The following is a 15135-nucleotide window of genomic DNA, read 5'->3' as shown; positions in this document are numbered from 1 at the left end:
TTGTCTTGGGGCCGTAGCAGCAGGGCTGGGCCGGGGGCCACGGCGGGCAGCGGGGGATGGAGGTGGCCGGGTGCGGGGCACAAGGGGGCTGGCTCGCTGGCTGTGGGAGGCGGCTGCTGCTGGGGCTGCCCCTGCCCTCCTCGCTCAGCATCCATGCCCCAGGGCTGGGTGCTGTGCAGGCCGGGCAGGGCACGTCAGCCCTGGGCCTCTGGCACTTGGAAACGCAGAGCACCAGGCGTCTTCCCCAGGGCAGAGAGTGCAGAGGGCAAAGGGCTGGGGGGACAGCTTCTCACCATGGCCGTGGGGGACCCATGCGATGGGGCAGCTCTTCTCACCCACCCTGCACACCCCAGACACTGCTCACACCGCACCTCCCTTGGGTGGTGGGTGCCGACGCCATGCTCCTTGCTCACCTGGTGAGGAAGGCCTGCGGCCAGGGCAGAGCCTTCTGCTGCGCTTTCTTCGGGGAACGGTGGTTGGAGAGGCAGGCTGTTGCTCTCCCCACAAGGGCCTCCGCACAAGTGGGAGGCCTCTGGCGCAGCCTCTGCGGGAAGCGATGGAGGCAGAGGAGCATTTTCCCCTGCATCCTCAGGGCCTCTGGCTGCGGGGGAGGCCTCCGCCTTTGTCCCTGTGCTGGCCGATGGGGACAGAGGCACACTGTCCCCCGCGTCCTGGCAGCCTCCTGCCAAAGGAGATGCCGCTGCCTCAGCTCCTCGGGGCACTGCTGGGGCCAGAGGCGTGCTCTGCAGGTCACCAGCTGCCTCCCTGGCAGCATCTCTGCCCTTCACAACGGGGCAGCAGGGCACCTCCTCAGGGCACGGCTCTGTGTCTGCCAAGAGGCTCCTGAGGCTCGGTCTGACCCAGCTCATGACCAAGGCCGTGTTTTTCTCCAGCTCCTCCCATTGCAAAGGCTCCTCATCAACGTCCTCTTCCTCATCGCTCCACTCCACGCCAGCATCCTCCGGCGCTCCCCGGCCTCTCTTCCCAGCTCCCAGCTCCCTCCTGGGCGCATGGGCGTACAGCCGCTCCTGCACCTCCCACTTGGACCTGGCGTCCTTGAGGAGCTCCACTCGCGTCACCTCCGGTTGCCACAGGTTATAGAAGGAGTTTCTGGCACAGAGCTGAAGCCAGAGAGGGAGATTTGTGAAGGCAGCTGCTTTTCCCACCAGCAATGCCCCCCGCAGCCCTGCCAGCACTGCCACCATCACGCTGTTGCAGCAGGGCGCAGCGGCTGGCCCCAGCACACGGAGGGTCACCATCTGCCCCGGCCCACCCTTTGCACTCACCTCCTTGGGGCGAACATTGAGGCATCCCGATGCTGTCAGGGAGAAACGTTTCCCCTTGCCCTCCTCTTCCTCGACCTCCTTCTCCTTCGGCCTCGGCTCCTTCCTCTCCAGACAGGCTTCTCGCAGCTGGGCCAAGCTCTGCCCGGTGCGCGCCACGCAGCTCCTGTCGAGCTCCTCCAGCGTCTCTGTTTTGATTGAGAGCACGGCGAGATACTGCGCGGGGTTGTCGGGGTGTATGTGCAGCGGCGTGCCTCGAAGGCGACAGATGATGCCCAGAGGCTGCTGTTTGGGCCTCTGCACTGCAAGCTGCCATCCTAGTGTGACCAGTCCATGGCCACTGCCCAGGGAAGCTTGTACACCGGCCCCTGTGACCTTCCTTTTGCCATCATGAGTGTGGGCATCAGGCCCTTGCAGAGCTGTGGCAGCTGTGCTTTTGCCATGCTCACTGCTCTCCTCTTGGGCTCTCTTTGCCACTGCTGCTGGACCAAGGGCGTGTGCCGATATCTTCCGTGGCACGGCTGCACTGAGCTCCTTTGTGCCTTTGTCCACATCAGGCTGCACCAGCTGCCGGTCACGTCCAAGACTCATGTCATCAGCACAGCTCCAGGCTGCAGACACGAGCTCAAGGCCTGTGGATTCCAGAGCTGCGGCAGGTGCTACAGGGCTGTGTGCAGCAAGTCTCTGGCTCTCAGCCCTCAATTCCATGCACGCATCTGCAAGGATGCTCTGAATAAGGCCAGCAGGCTCAGGCCAGGAAGGCCAGGAGGACTCTGCTGTGACCGTTTCACTGGGGCAGCTGCCAGCAACGGCTTTGGCAGAGCTGGGTGGCACCTCTGCGAAGCGGGGGCTGCTGAGCCCAACCTGCTGTGAAACACCTTTGGCCATTGTCTCCCACTGCGGGACCTCCCCCACGCCAGAAGAGGCTGATTCTCCTTGGGGATTCTCAGCGGGGGAAACTTGCCCTTCTGCAGGCTGCACCTCAACACCTTGGGACGCTGAGGCCTTGCTCCGCACCAAGTCCTGCCTGTGCGCCATCGTCTCCAACCATTGTGCCTTGGTCTCCTGCGCACAGGCATCTCTGGGAGCTGCCAGCACCTTGCTGCCTAGCTCCTGGCACAGTCCTTCGACAGTTCTCGAAAAAGCCACCCTCAGCGGCGACGGTGGCAGCCTTGGCTCTGTCAGGCAGCCTGGCCACGGCTCATGCTGCTCCTTGCATGCTGGCATGCCTCGCATCTGCCTTTGAGGAATGCTCTGTGCTCCCGCGACAAAGGAGGTGCCTCCTGGCAGCTGCCGGCTTTGCACAGGAAGACTTGTCCTGGCACCATCAGCTCGCAGCAGCCTTGTTTTTCCCAGCGCGGAAGACCCAGCCCTGGCCTCAGGCAAGCAGTGGACAGGAGCTTGAAGTGCCCGGGGCAGAGCCCCAGCCTCCCGCTTGCCTTGTTGAAGGGCAGGCAAAGGAAGATGCACTGCCTGTAGACCTTCCTCTGCCAGGCTCTTCCTGCACTCCAGACACATCACAGCAGCACTAAGAGGCGGCAGCTGCTCCCTGGCTTTGGCCCTGCCTCTTGCAGAAGATCTGCAGGATGTCTCCAGAGCAGGCAGCTTGCTTCCACGGGCAGATCCTGCCGTTTTAGCTGCAGAGGCCTCCAGGCCTCCAAGGAGCTGCCTAGCTGCCTTGGGTGCACGAGGTGCTAAGCTGGGCAGATGGAGTGTTTCCGTTTCTCTCTTGAACGCTGCGATGAGAACATCTCTGGCAGTGTCCTTCACCGTCTGCAATCCAAGCCCAGGAGATAGGAAAGTGATTGCAGCCCTTTCCTCCCCCCCCAGCCCCCGCCCCCACTCTCCATCCTTCCCACAATTTCCAGCACCTCTGATGCCCTCCACAGCGGCAGCGCTCTGCCACGCAGGCAGCTCCCACCCTGCTCCCAAAGGCTGCATGGGGACAGGGCTCATCAGCACTGCGCAGGACAGGGGCAAAGGCAGTTCCCCTGAGGAGCCTGAGACCTCCTGGTCTCTCCCACCGCTTCCCGCCTGCTTCTCCGCAGCTGCAGCCAGGCAGGCAGAGGCTTTGCCACTATCGCTGCTCAGCTCGGTACCTCTGCAATGAGGTGTTCGAGGCCTTGCAAACTCTGTGGGCCGGGCAGCAACGGCCGCCTGTCCCTTCGGTGCGACGAAGTCGGGGTTGGGATGCGTTGCGTCACTGCATGCGGCTCCCACTGGCCCCCCTGCAGGGAGAAGGAAGCACATGATGGAGGCGGTTGCGTTGGTACAAGTGGCCCCTCAGGCACAGGAAAGCCCAGCCCCACATCGAAGGGAAGCTCAAGGCCGAGCACGGCCCAGCTGCGCTAAGCCCAGAGGTGCTCTCTGACCCTCAGCACAGCTCACAGGCCCCATTTGGGCCTTGGAGCATCCCGGTCGGTGTGCTTTGTGCACCAGAAAATCCCCAGCACCAGCAAGAAATACCCCCTGGCCAGAGAAGATCAGGCCTGGCTCGCTTGCCCCACCTCCTCTTCCCCACCGTCCTCACGCTTTCCGTGCGGCTCCCGGCCCTGCTGCCTGCCTCTCCCTCCAGCCCCACCACTCACCTTGCTTCTGCGCTTCGGCCTCACAGAAAGCCCATCCACGGGCTGGGAGCCGGCATTCGCCTGCCGCCCCTTGTCCATCCGCAGGAGCTTCTCCTGCGCACCTGCCACTCTGGCCCTCAAGAGAGCTGCTCCCTCCTCAGCGAGCTGCTCTCCTCAGAGGGCACACCCAGGGGCTCTGCTCCCAGCACGGACTCGGTCACCACGGGCACCGCCCCATCACAATGGCCTTGGGGGCACGATGCCACCCCCATCACAAAGCCCTGCACGTTGCCATGGGGACCCCCGTGACCACCTCCTGCTGTGACCAGGGCACCCGCATCACAAGGCCTTGCTGGTGACCGTGCTAGGACCGACATCACAAGGCCTTGCTGCTCACCGGGGGCACCTCCAGCACCACGGCTTTGCCTCCAAGCCTCTGGTGCCAGCCTCTGAGCCCAGCTCCGAGCTGCCATCTGTGCCGCAGCAGGGATTTTCCTCTCCCCACCTCTCTGCCTCCCAGACCGTGCAGATGCTGCCCTTCTTCAGGCCCTCTAGAGCACACAGCCAGCCACTGCAAGACCACTCCTCTTGCTCCGGCCACTAAGCCTCACCCATATGCCTCACCGTCCAGCCCTAGGCAGAGCTTCCTGCATTCCCGCTGCTTTCTCACAGAAAGGCCAACTGCCCCTCCGCCCCTTCCCAGACGGGCCTTCCCAAAGAGGCTGCAGCCATCCACCGCAGCGCTCCAGGCATGCCACGCTGCAGGCCCGCAGCTGCACACAGACTGCAAAGTGCTCCTGTCTGGTCCCCAGGCTGCAGGCATTAGCGGACAGACCCCTGAGACAGGTGCCCGGCTCTGCAGATTTCCCACAAAAGGTGCCAGAGATTGATTTCTCCAGACTGCTGCTCTCTAAGCACTTCCCTGTTGGCGTGCACGCACTGCGCTGGGCCCCTCCAGGCTTTCTTTGCTCCACATCACCCTGCACCTTTGCCTTGCCCTCCCACACCCTCCCTTCCTCACTCTTCCGTGCATCCTCCTCTCCCCTCAGGGGCGCCGACTTTTGGGCTCTCCTCACCACCTTGGCCACCGGCTTGAGCCTCACGGCAGCACACGGGCACACTCTGCTTCCTGATGAAGCGTGACACCCCCCAGCCTTGGTGCCTCGCTGCTGGCTCGCCTTCGGGACGTCCAGCTGCTGGACCGCCAGGCCACCGGGGCAAGCAGGCCCTGCCCTCACCTGTGCACCTCCTCCTACTCACGGGGCTTGGGCTTTTCTTGCTTTTGCCCCCGGGGGCACGTGGGGACCATCTCTCCACGCCAGCCTTCATGCACAAAGAGGGGCCCACGCTCAGGAAACCAAAGCCCTGCTGCCAGCACCAGCTGCACGCCCAGGGGCTGACCTGCTGGATCCAAGCACTGCTGCTCAAGCCCATTCCCCTCACTGGCAGCATGCAGGAAAAACCCCACCTGTCCTGCCAGGCCTAGAGCCATGTCATCACACTTGGTACTTTCCAGGCAGGATCCTTGTGTCAAGGAATAGCAAACTGTAACTGTCTAGAGGTAGCCGCTTAGCACGACTTCTCTAAAACTTGCTTAGCATGAGGAGCTAAATTTGTTGAAGCCTTAGGCCGCACTTAGATAAAATAGTGAACTTTTACCTAGTTCAGTAAGAATAGGGCCTCAGAGCTGGTTCAAACTGGAATGATAAGGGAGTTGCAAGCAGTTTGCGTTCCTGTGCTTCACACTCCGAAAGGGAGGATGTCAAGGCTCTGAAATAAGGCCTCGTTGGGTGCCAGGACCCTGGGAAACAAAGCCTCCTCTCACTGCTGAAACAGTGTTAATTTGGGGGGTCTGGACTATCTTGGGGTCTGGATTATATCCCCTTCATCAGGACCTTGGGAGATAACACCTACTGTCACTGCTGGGGCAGTGCTAATTGCTGGAACAGCACCTCTCTGTCAGAGCCTTGAGAGACAAGGGCGGGACCCGAGGAATCAAGACACATCTGTCAGCAGAAACCTCAACAGTAAAGATAAACAGCCTGCCTAGGGACAGGGATGAGACCCAATAAGGAGCAGGAGACCCCAGACCAAAATATTACTATTGGTCCAAACTACCGCATGAAGGGTGGAGAGCTCAGATTGGAAAGTATAATTGCCCAGGGATTTCTTTGCTTGGGGTCCGTCTTCGGAGGCACCCAGCTCGAGCTGTAATTCGAACAGAGTCAGCAGAACATCATCGGACTCAGAGTGGTGGTAGCTAGCTTCTTCTCTTTTTTTCCAACTTTCTCTATCTTCTCCCCTTACCCTCTTTCCCCTCCCCCCTTCACCTCCCCTTCGCCTTTCCCCACCTTTTCTCCCCACTTCGTGGAAAATAAAGTTAAAAGGTTGTACGACATTTGACCGGTGTTAGCGTCTTAATCTCATCCTTGGGATCGTAATGAAACCCTCCCGATATTGGATCGGGACATGACCCCGATCCATTCTTTGGTTTCATTCATTCAAACAGCAGAGATAATATCATGCCTCGGAGGAGAACGTATGCTAAAGCCCTGCTCAGAACTAGGTCTTCCAAGAAGCCGCAGCTGCTGCTTCCTCCCTAGGCAGAGGGCAAGAGTCAGTTCAAATCCCAGATCAGCTCATACAAAGAGGGTTTTGCCTTGCAAACTCTTCTACTTGGGAGAAGTAGAACGGAGAGTGAAAGCACCTTCTCAGCTTCTTCTAGTTGCTTTCAAAAAAAGACTAGGAAGCACCGTCACGGCTCTCAAGGCTTTCTTCAACAAAAGCAGGTCTTCTCAGCTCTTGGGCTCCCAATCCCAGTTGCTACTATCACCACTGCACTATCTCCCTTTCGTGTCAGGGCCACAAAAAGTCCCTACGACCTCATGGAGAGCCTTAACTTCACTTTCCAGAGACCACAGGCAAGACTTGCTGTTCAGATACTACTAAAGTCAAGCAGAAGGTATTGGGTGGGGGTAGGAGATGGTAAACGCAAATATATTCCTATCAAAATAGATGCTCATTCAGCAGAGTCGGCTAGTTCAGAAGGTAAAACTCAAGGAGGCAAAACATTGCTGTGTCCTCCAGTTCAGCTTTCAGCAAGACATAAGCTTCAGTCGAGATGGCTTCACTCACACCTTGCCACCATCAGCCTGCCAGCAGAGACAAAGCACAATGCAACCTTCCCCATGGCACGTTCAGAGAGAACTACAGCTTCGGTCCCGGGCGATGGTAACAACACCTGCTCTAAAACACAAGCACATCTTGCCACAGCTCCAGAGAAGGCTGGGCCCATTCGTGCCCATCCTTTCCCTTCCCTCCTCAGCAACGCCAGGAGAAGAGCAAGCTCTCAAAAAAGCGCTACAACTCCACCTGGACTCCCACACCTTCAGGCCTTCTTCTTTTCAAAGCCCTTTTCCTCCACGGCAGCGGAGATGGCAGCTGTGCAGGGCTCATCATTTTACGCTGCCAAGTCAAGACCGAGTCCCGTTCTCACCGCTTAAGCGAAACCTTTGAGAACGGCCCTTCCGCACTGCACTACAACAGCAGCTAACACCCATCGAATTCCCCGGCAGCTCCACCACCCTCACCCAGAAGCAGACTAAAGTATAGTGTCCTTTTCCCACGAGAGGAGGAAACACAGCCTGGTGTGGCATCAGCTGGGGGGGATTCCCTGGCCGCAGGAAACGCACCAGCTGCCCACGCCTGGGAGAAGGAAACTTCTCCTTGGGCACGGAGTGGAGTGCAGCCTGCAGAGCTGCTCAGCTGAGCCCAGGAGACATGTGTGATCCGCAGAGCTGTGTCTCTGCCTGGGCTCCATCCACTGTATTTATGAGAGCTCCCTTCCTTCGGTGGCTTAGACTCATGTCCGCGCCTGCGTTGTGGGCCCGTAAGGTGATTTGGGGCAGATACTCGATGTCGTGGCCTAAGCCTGCTGCTCCGGGGCCCTGTGAGATGCCGGGGTGTCCAGCAGAAGCACCTACGGCTGGCAGGGACAGCAGGGGAGCTGCGAGTGGATGCTGCACAGACAGCGCGGGGCATCTGCAATGGATTTGGGGCCTGGTGCCACCAGCTGAGTCCCACCCCAGCACTGAGCACAGACCGTGCTGGCTACACGCAGGGCTGCTGCAGGAGCGTCATAGGGGACATCCCGTGTGATGTCCTCTGCTGCGCGGCCCCGGCCCCTGCCCACGCGTCCCGGTGAGGCCGCGCCAGCCCAGGTGCCGGGGCTGCTCTTGGCCCACTCTGCTGCCGGGAGGCCCCGAGCCCCGAGTGGGAGCTGCCAGGGGAGGCCAGGGCAGCGCTGGGGACAGGGATGGAGCTCCGGGACGCTGGCCCACCCAGAGCAGGACGTTTCTTTGCCTTGCTTTGCAGTGGCCGTGCCCATCTGGGCTGCTGTGTGCGACCACGTTCTGGAGAAGCTGGTGCTGAACAAGGTGGGTGGGCCATCCTCTTCCTCCCCTCCAGCCCCGGCGGCTGCAGCAGCCCTGACCCCTCTGTGCCATTGGGTGCAATGGTCCTGCCCCTCCTCTGACAGCAAAGGGAGCCCCTCTGGAGAAGCATGCTGCAAAGGACAGCTGTGCCCCGGACCAAGTTCTCCCCAAAGGGAGATGGCAAATGTCCAGTGCAGGGGCAGTTGCAGAAGTGTGGGAGGCTTTCTGGGCCTTCTCTGGTGCCCCCTGGCAGAGTGCAAGGCCAAAGCGAGAGCCTGGCACATTTCTCCAAGGTCAATGGGCCTTCTTGGAAACCCTTTGATGGATCTGCTGGAGGTGAGGCAGGCTTGCCTTGTAAGGCTGAGAGGGGGAGGAGGAGGGGGAGGGAACGATCTGCAATGTTCTTCTCAAGGACTTCTCCAAGGCTTCTCCCAAGCTCTCCAGAAGGCTCCATCTTGCCCCTTTGTACACCGGGTGTGGGCAGGGCACGTAGCACCATGGCCATGCTCGGAGAAGTCTTGGCTCTGTTCGTCCATCTGCCATGCTCCTAATGCTTCTCTCCTCTTCTCCTCTGGCTGCAGGACGTGAGAATTCCTCCCCTGGGCACCTGCAGTGTTGTTGCAGAACAAGTCGTTGCTGGCAAGAAGGGTCTTCTGACTGTTCGTAGACCCACGTTTCGCCTCTGCAGCAACCTTGTGGATCTGCACGGCCTCACCCATGATAAGGCCGCTGTTGGGGGTAAGAAGGGAGAGTGAAACTTCTGCTTCCCCTGGGGACATGGGTGGGGTGTGTCTCTCTGCTGTTTCGCAGTAGCTGTTAGAAATGTGGAATTGCTCCCCCAGGTCTTGAGAACAGCCTCCATTTTTATTTTTTTTTTATCTTACCACAACATCATAATGGAGGATCAAATGAGACTCTCTCAGCTGCCTCCATCGGAGGTGTTTTGGGGCTGCTGCTACTTCTAAGGCCATGTCCTTCCAACTGTTGTTCCCTGTTTATGCCACAGCAGGCAAAGAGCAGCATTGCTGCTGGCTCTTGCAAGCTGCCTGTGCTTTGAAGTGGCTCCAAGCCATCTGCAGAGAGCCTTGCAACACCGATGGGAAGCCTAGTGTGTAGGCAAAGGCATCAGAGGCCAGCGGTGCTGTGATTGCTGGGGAGTGGTGGGAGCAGTGCAGCTGTAGTGTGTGGCTGGGGATGGCTGTGGGGCAGCAGGAGCTCGGAGCTGTGTCTGGAGGGGGCCTTTCCTCTCCTATGACTCCGTCTTCTCTGTGCTGGGAGCATCAGCCTGGGAAGGAAGCACTACTGTGGCCTTGGGCCAGGAGGTGGCAAAGTGCTTTGAATTTCTGCCAGGGAGGGAGGACATGAGCCTCCTTGATGGGCTTTGGCAGGGGGTTGAAGAAGACAGCTCTGTAGGCCTGTGCTGCTGGAAGGCCTTCGAGCTCCCAGCACTGGGTTGGAGGCTGCTGCAGTGCTCTGTCCGTGACGGTGCTGCTCTTTTGTTGCTGCCTAGGGCACAAGCAAGCTGTGACCCTGAAATATCCTCACGTAGCCGTGGCCATCTCCGTTCCTTGGAAAACAGTGGCAGCTTGCGTAGAGGAGACCATGTACCTTCTCTCCTGCTGCCTTGCGAATGGGCAGAATGTGGCCCTTGTTTTGGAGGGCGTTGGCATGCTTGTCGTCGAAGGCAAAGAGGTGAAGATGCGATTTCACAAAGGCCTTCTGCGCAGGCTGAACGGCTCTCCACAGCTGCTAGAAGCTCTTCTGGCCGTAAGTTTCCCATTTTGGCAGCGCTCCTTCTCACTCCTTGAAACCCCAGCCAAGTGGCAACGAAGAGCTCTCTCTTGGCCTGCCACAAGCTGTCTGGGTACATGGACAGTGCTATCTAGCCTCAAGGAACCCTAGCTCCCTGCCCAGTTCTTCTTCTGTGTTTTTCCCTGCTAGGCTTCCTCCAGAAGTATTGCCCCGCAGCTGCTCTTCTGCATAATTGAGGATCTGCTGTGAGGAAGAGCGAGGCTTGTTTCCAAGTTTTGGAGAAGCAGCTTCTTCTCCGTGTCTTCCCCTGTGTGTCTGCCCTTTGCAGATGCCAGAGATGAGGGATTCGGTCCTCTCGGGCACCGAGACAGCTTATTCCCAGATCGGTTCTGCTTGCGAGTGGTATCTTTTGCTGCTTCCAGGTATGTGTTGGAGACGGCCCCTGGAACACAAGCTGTGCGAGCTGTGAAGCCCACCTGTGAGGAGGAGAAGGGGCAAGATGTGGGCAGCAGCAAGAAAGGTAATGGAGTGGCTGACTGCTGGCAGGGCTTTGTGCCTTCTCCTTCGGTCCTCCTTGGCAGGGCATCGGAGCCCAGGCTGCAGCACCATGGCTCGGCTGGCATGAGGCAACGGACTGCAGAGGCAACAAGAGCTCAGGGCAGCTCAAGATTCCCAACAGCCCTTGGTCCTGCCAAGCTCCCCTTGGCCACAGGACCCCGTGCCCTGGTGTACACTGCAAAGTACTCCTCCATTTGAGGAGTTGGAGAAGAAGGGAGTGCAACTGGAGGACGGTCCTTGTGACTCATCACCTCTGCCCAGAGCAGAATGCAAAAGGAAGGAGGGCCCTCTCTCCTGGAATCCAGGGACTTTCCTCTCATGGGAAAAGTCCCCTAGAGTAGAGGGTCCAAAGTCTGCTCACACGTGCAGAGACTTCCTTGGGTTTTCAAAGCAGGCAGTTCTAGCCTTTTCTTGTGAGTTTCTCAGACACATTCCCAAAGCGCTGCCCTTGGGTTGACTCTGTCACCAGAGGTAACGTAGGCCTGTGACATGTGTCAAAGGATCTGCACGCCACTCTGGTTCCAAGGGTCACCGTGATGCTGCTCTGAAGTGTGTTCTTGTCTCCTGCTCGCAGAGAAAGTGTCTGGCCAGCGGCTGCTGCTGCAAGAGAGGCAGCCGGCACCCAGGGTAGCGTTTGTGCCTATGGAGGAAGACGAGGGGGTGAAGGACAAGGGGAAAGAGCCTCCTGGCAGGTGAGAGCCTTGGAGCAAGGGAGGATGGTGACCCTGTAGCCCTGCGTGTCTTGGAGGGAGAGGTTTCCCTTGGACCCAACATCCCTCGGAGCTCTGGATGCCTTTGAAGCTGTGCCGTGCCGCAAGGACTAGGCATCCCTCGCTGGAATTCTGGGACCTGGGAGCCCTTTCCTTCCCAGGAAATCTTGTCTGGTGGCTGGCACAAGCAGGGTGTGGTTACACCCTGCTAGCAGGAGCCTTTCTGCGTCCCCAAAGGAGTGCCAAAAACTTGTGCAAAGTTGGTGGAAGAGGTGGAAGAGAGGGCTGCAAGTCAAGGAATGGTGTTGGAGGGGAGGAGCGCCTTGGGTGACTATCTGCCCAAAGGAGTGATGTTTCCCCTTGGGCAATGCCCTTCCTTTGCCTTCCATCAGCAACGCGCAAGGAGGGTCTTCTCCAGGCCGCCGTCAGACGGTGTTGAGCAGCAGGTTTGAGAGGTGTGCCCTTGCCGCAGGCAGTCCTTAGAGGCCAGGGCTGGTTGTTTTGTCACTTGGAAGAGGATGTAACTGTGGGACACAAGAGCCTGAAGACTGAAGGAGTGCAAGCGACCGAGCAGTTATTCCCGTTTCAGTTTCCGAAGCTTCCAAGAAACCTGGCCATGGAGGAATGGCTTACAGAGTTGGCAGGATAGCAAGTAATGGTGTTTTTTGGAGCTGCTCCTTATAGATGGCCCTGCAGCTCTTCCTGTAGCATGGACAGACAGTCTGTCTGTGGGCACCCAGAGCTCTCATTCACGCATGTCGTGCAGCACTGCGTGTTTTGGCGGGGGGTGATCTCCGCGTCCATTGATGTGACCCCAGTCAGTGGAACCCACATGCTTCTGCTGCAGAAGCAGGTGCCCAGCCTGTGAGCACAGCTTGGAGACCCTCCTCCCCCTGTGCTCATCCCACCTCCCCATGATGTGTGTATTTGCAGCATGCTCCCAGCAATCCAAGCGTGCTCTGCCAAGGATGAAGCACCCAGCAGGAGGAAGCAATCTCTAGACCCTAGAGCACGAGCTGCATGGGCTGTGAATGAAGGCCATGAGGAGGCAGGAGAGGTAGGTGCTGCAGACAGAGGTGCTTCTTGTGCCAGCCTGCATTCTGCAAAAGCATTGTGCTATGGGTGCTGGCTGTACAAGAGCTCTTCCAAAGACCATGGTCAGAGGAGAGGGTGAGCAATAAGCTTCCTAGGAAAAGAGACCTGCCTTAGCCCCCACTGCCCCCTCCCACACTCCCAGGCAGGATTGCACTGCAGATTGCCCTAGATTGTAGTGAGCTGCCTTCCCCTGTGCTTGCCTCCCTTGCCTTCTCCATTAGGCAAGAACTGGTGTGCTGGCTGAGCCTCTTGGCCTTTGCCCTTGCCAAAAACCCGCGAGGGCTTTTAGCCATCCTCCTGTATTGCCCTGCAGCTGCTGCTCTGTAGAATTGAGGGGCTGCTGTGAGAAACAGCGAGGGTTGTTTCCGAGTCTCTGAGAAGCAGCTGCTTTTCTGAACAGTGGAAATGTTGGGTGCCCTTGTGAGCAGCGAGACCTTTCTCTTGGTAGCATCTCACCTGTGCTTCTCACCTTTGCAGATGCTACCAGACTGGAATTCTACCTTCACAGCCAGCAAAAAACCTAGAACTGAGGCCCCTGCTCCTCCTGCTCATCCCGATATGTTTCTACCGTGAGTGTATTTGTTTGCTTCTTCGCCCCTGGCTGACGAAGGGAGCATCTTCTCAGCACAGGTGTGATAGGGCTGCCTTGCCAGGGCTTGCGCAGGCTGCTCAGAAGTGCTTTGGGAGCAAGTCTTCCCAGTGGCTGCTTCCCAGGCACCTGCAGGCACGCTCTGCCTTCATAAGGGCTCTGTGGGGGGGAGGTTCTGCTGAGCTCTGTGCTGGCTCCCACCTTGCAAGTGGTTTGTGCTTTACTGCCTTGATCCTTTCCTCCTCCTTCGACACGGGGTGCCCAGCAACAGTCCCTTGTCTTTGGGGCCACCGAGCAGTGGCTAATGGACTTCGCAGGGCAGTGGGTAATGGTGTGTCTTGCAGGTCCTTGTAGATGACCCTGCTGCTCTCCGTGTGGCATGGATAGAAAGTCTGGCTGTGGGCAAGCCCGGAGCTCCCTTTGGACATGTTGTGCAGCCCTGGGTGTTTCATTGGGGGGTGATCTCCATGTACAGTGATGTGACTCAACTCAGTGGAACGCATGTGCTTCTGCTGCAGTCCTGCCTTCTGCTGCAGGAGCAGGTGCCCACCTTGTGAGGATGAGCGGAAGACCCAACTCCCCCTGTGCTCATCCCACCTCCCCACGACGTGCGATCGCAGCCCATTGCCAGTCATCCCGGAGTGCTCTGCCCCGAAGGCAGCACCAGCGGGAAGGAAGCAGCCTCCAGAAGCCCGAGCACGTGCTGCATGCCCCGTGAATGCAGGCCATTGGAGGTCAGGCCTGGTAAGTGCTCCAGATTGACATCCTCCTTGAGCCAGCCTGCGTTCTGCAAAAGCATCATGCTATGGGCGGTGGCTGTTGAGCTGTGTGATTATTTAGCTACTTGGTCCAAACAAGTAAGGGCTGTTCAGCCTTGCTGGGCTTCCCTTTCCGGCAAAAGGGTGCTGCCAGGAAGGCTCAGGGCAAGGGGCAGAGGAGACGGTGAGAAGTAACCTTCCCTTGCGGGAAAGCAGACCAGCTGTCTCCCCCAGATTTCAAGCTCTGCAAGTAGCAATTCCCTCCACTTTTTTTTCTGACAGCAAGAGAAATCAGAGACTGAGCCCATGGGAAAGAGAGGGAAGCCTGCGCAGGCTGAGAGCTAGCCTGGGGCGTGTTGCAATCCCCTCGCTGTTCTGCAGCTGGGGCTGCAGCATGGCTGCCTGGGGCAGCAGTTGTCATGCGGGGTGCCTGAGGGCAGGCCGGAGCCGGGGGGCTGGTGACTGCCCAGGTCCTGCAGGCACTGGGTGCTGGAGAGGTGCATGTTGCGAGCAGCTGAGTGGACTTGGAAGTGGGGCACAAAGGGGTGTGGAATTGTCTGGCAGGTGCGGCGGGCTGGTGAGAAGTTGCCTGAAGAAAAGCTAACTATTCGGAATGTCATGAAGTACCAGCTGGGAGAAGATAAGGAGGTGATCCTGAACATTTACTTCTCGCGCCTGGAGGAAGAGGCCAAAAGGCTGGCGGCTGAAGCAGGGCCTCCCCCGCAGAGCAGGTATGTGGCAGCTCCAGGAGATGCCTGGCAGAGCTGAGGGGCAGTGAGGCAGCGAGGGGTGCCCCTCCCGGTGCCAGAGCCCCTGGGCTGCCTAGAGCATGCTGTGACCTTTCCTGAGAGGGGCGTGAGGTGGCTGGAAGCCTGACACTAAGCAGTGCTCTGCAGCCCCAAGCAAATGGCCCGCACTGCTGTGGAGCTGAAGGGCTGTGGCTGCAACTGGGAGCAGGGTGGAGGGGCTGTGGGAGGAGAGGAGCAGGAGGGGTCGGAGGCAGAGTGAGAGAGAGGAGGTGTCAGTGCTGCTGCAGCCCCATTGCGCCCGGAGCAAGCCACAGGGCTGGCCTTGGCTCAGCCTTGCCTTCCATCCAAGGGGTAGCTGTTGGGTGCTCAGAACTGGCTTCAGTGGTGGCACCTAGCAGTTCTGAGCAGCTGAGCGCAGAGGGATCCTTGCAATGCTTGTGTGCCCCTTTGCAAAGCTCTCACTGACTGCTGAAGCCAAGACACACGTTCCCCACCTCCACCAGTCTTGGCGCCAGCAGACTCAGCCACAGGCTGCTGAGCTGCACGCGGGACCTTGTTTGCACCCAGGGGCCTGTGTCCCATGCCGGTGAGCATGGCACCACCAGCAGAAGCCCCTGCAAACATCGCTGGCCTCAACTAGT

This window comes from Dromaius novaehollandiae, unplaced genomic scaffold, assembly GCF_036370855.1.
Source record: "Dromaius novaehollandiae isolate bDroNov1 unplaced genomic scaffold, bDroNov1.hap1 HAP1_SCAFFOLD_31, whole genome shotgun sequence".
NCBI classification, from domain to species: domain Eukaryota; kingdom Metazoa; phylum Chordata; class Aves; order Casuariiformes; family Dromaiidae; genus Dromaius; species Dromaius novaehollandiae.
Note: the sequence above shows the minus strand (reverse complement) of the source record.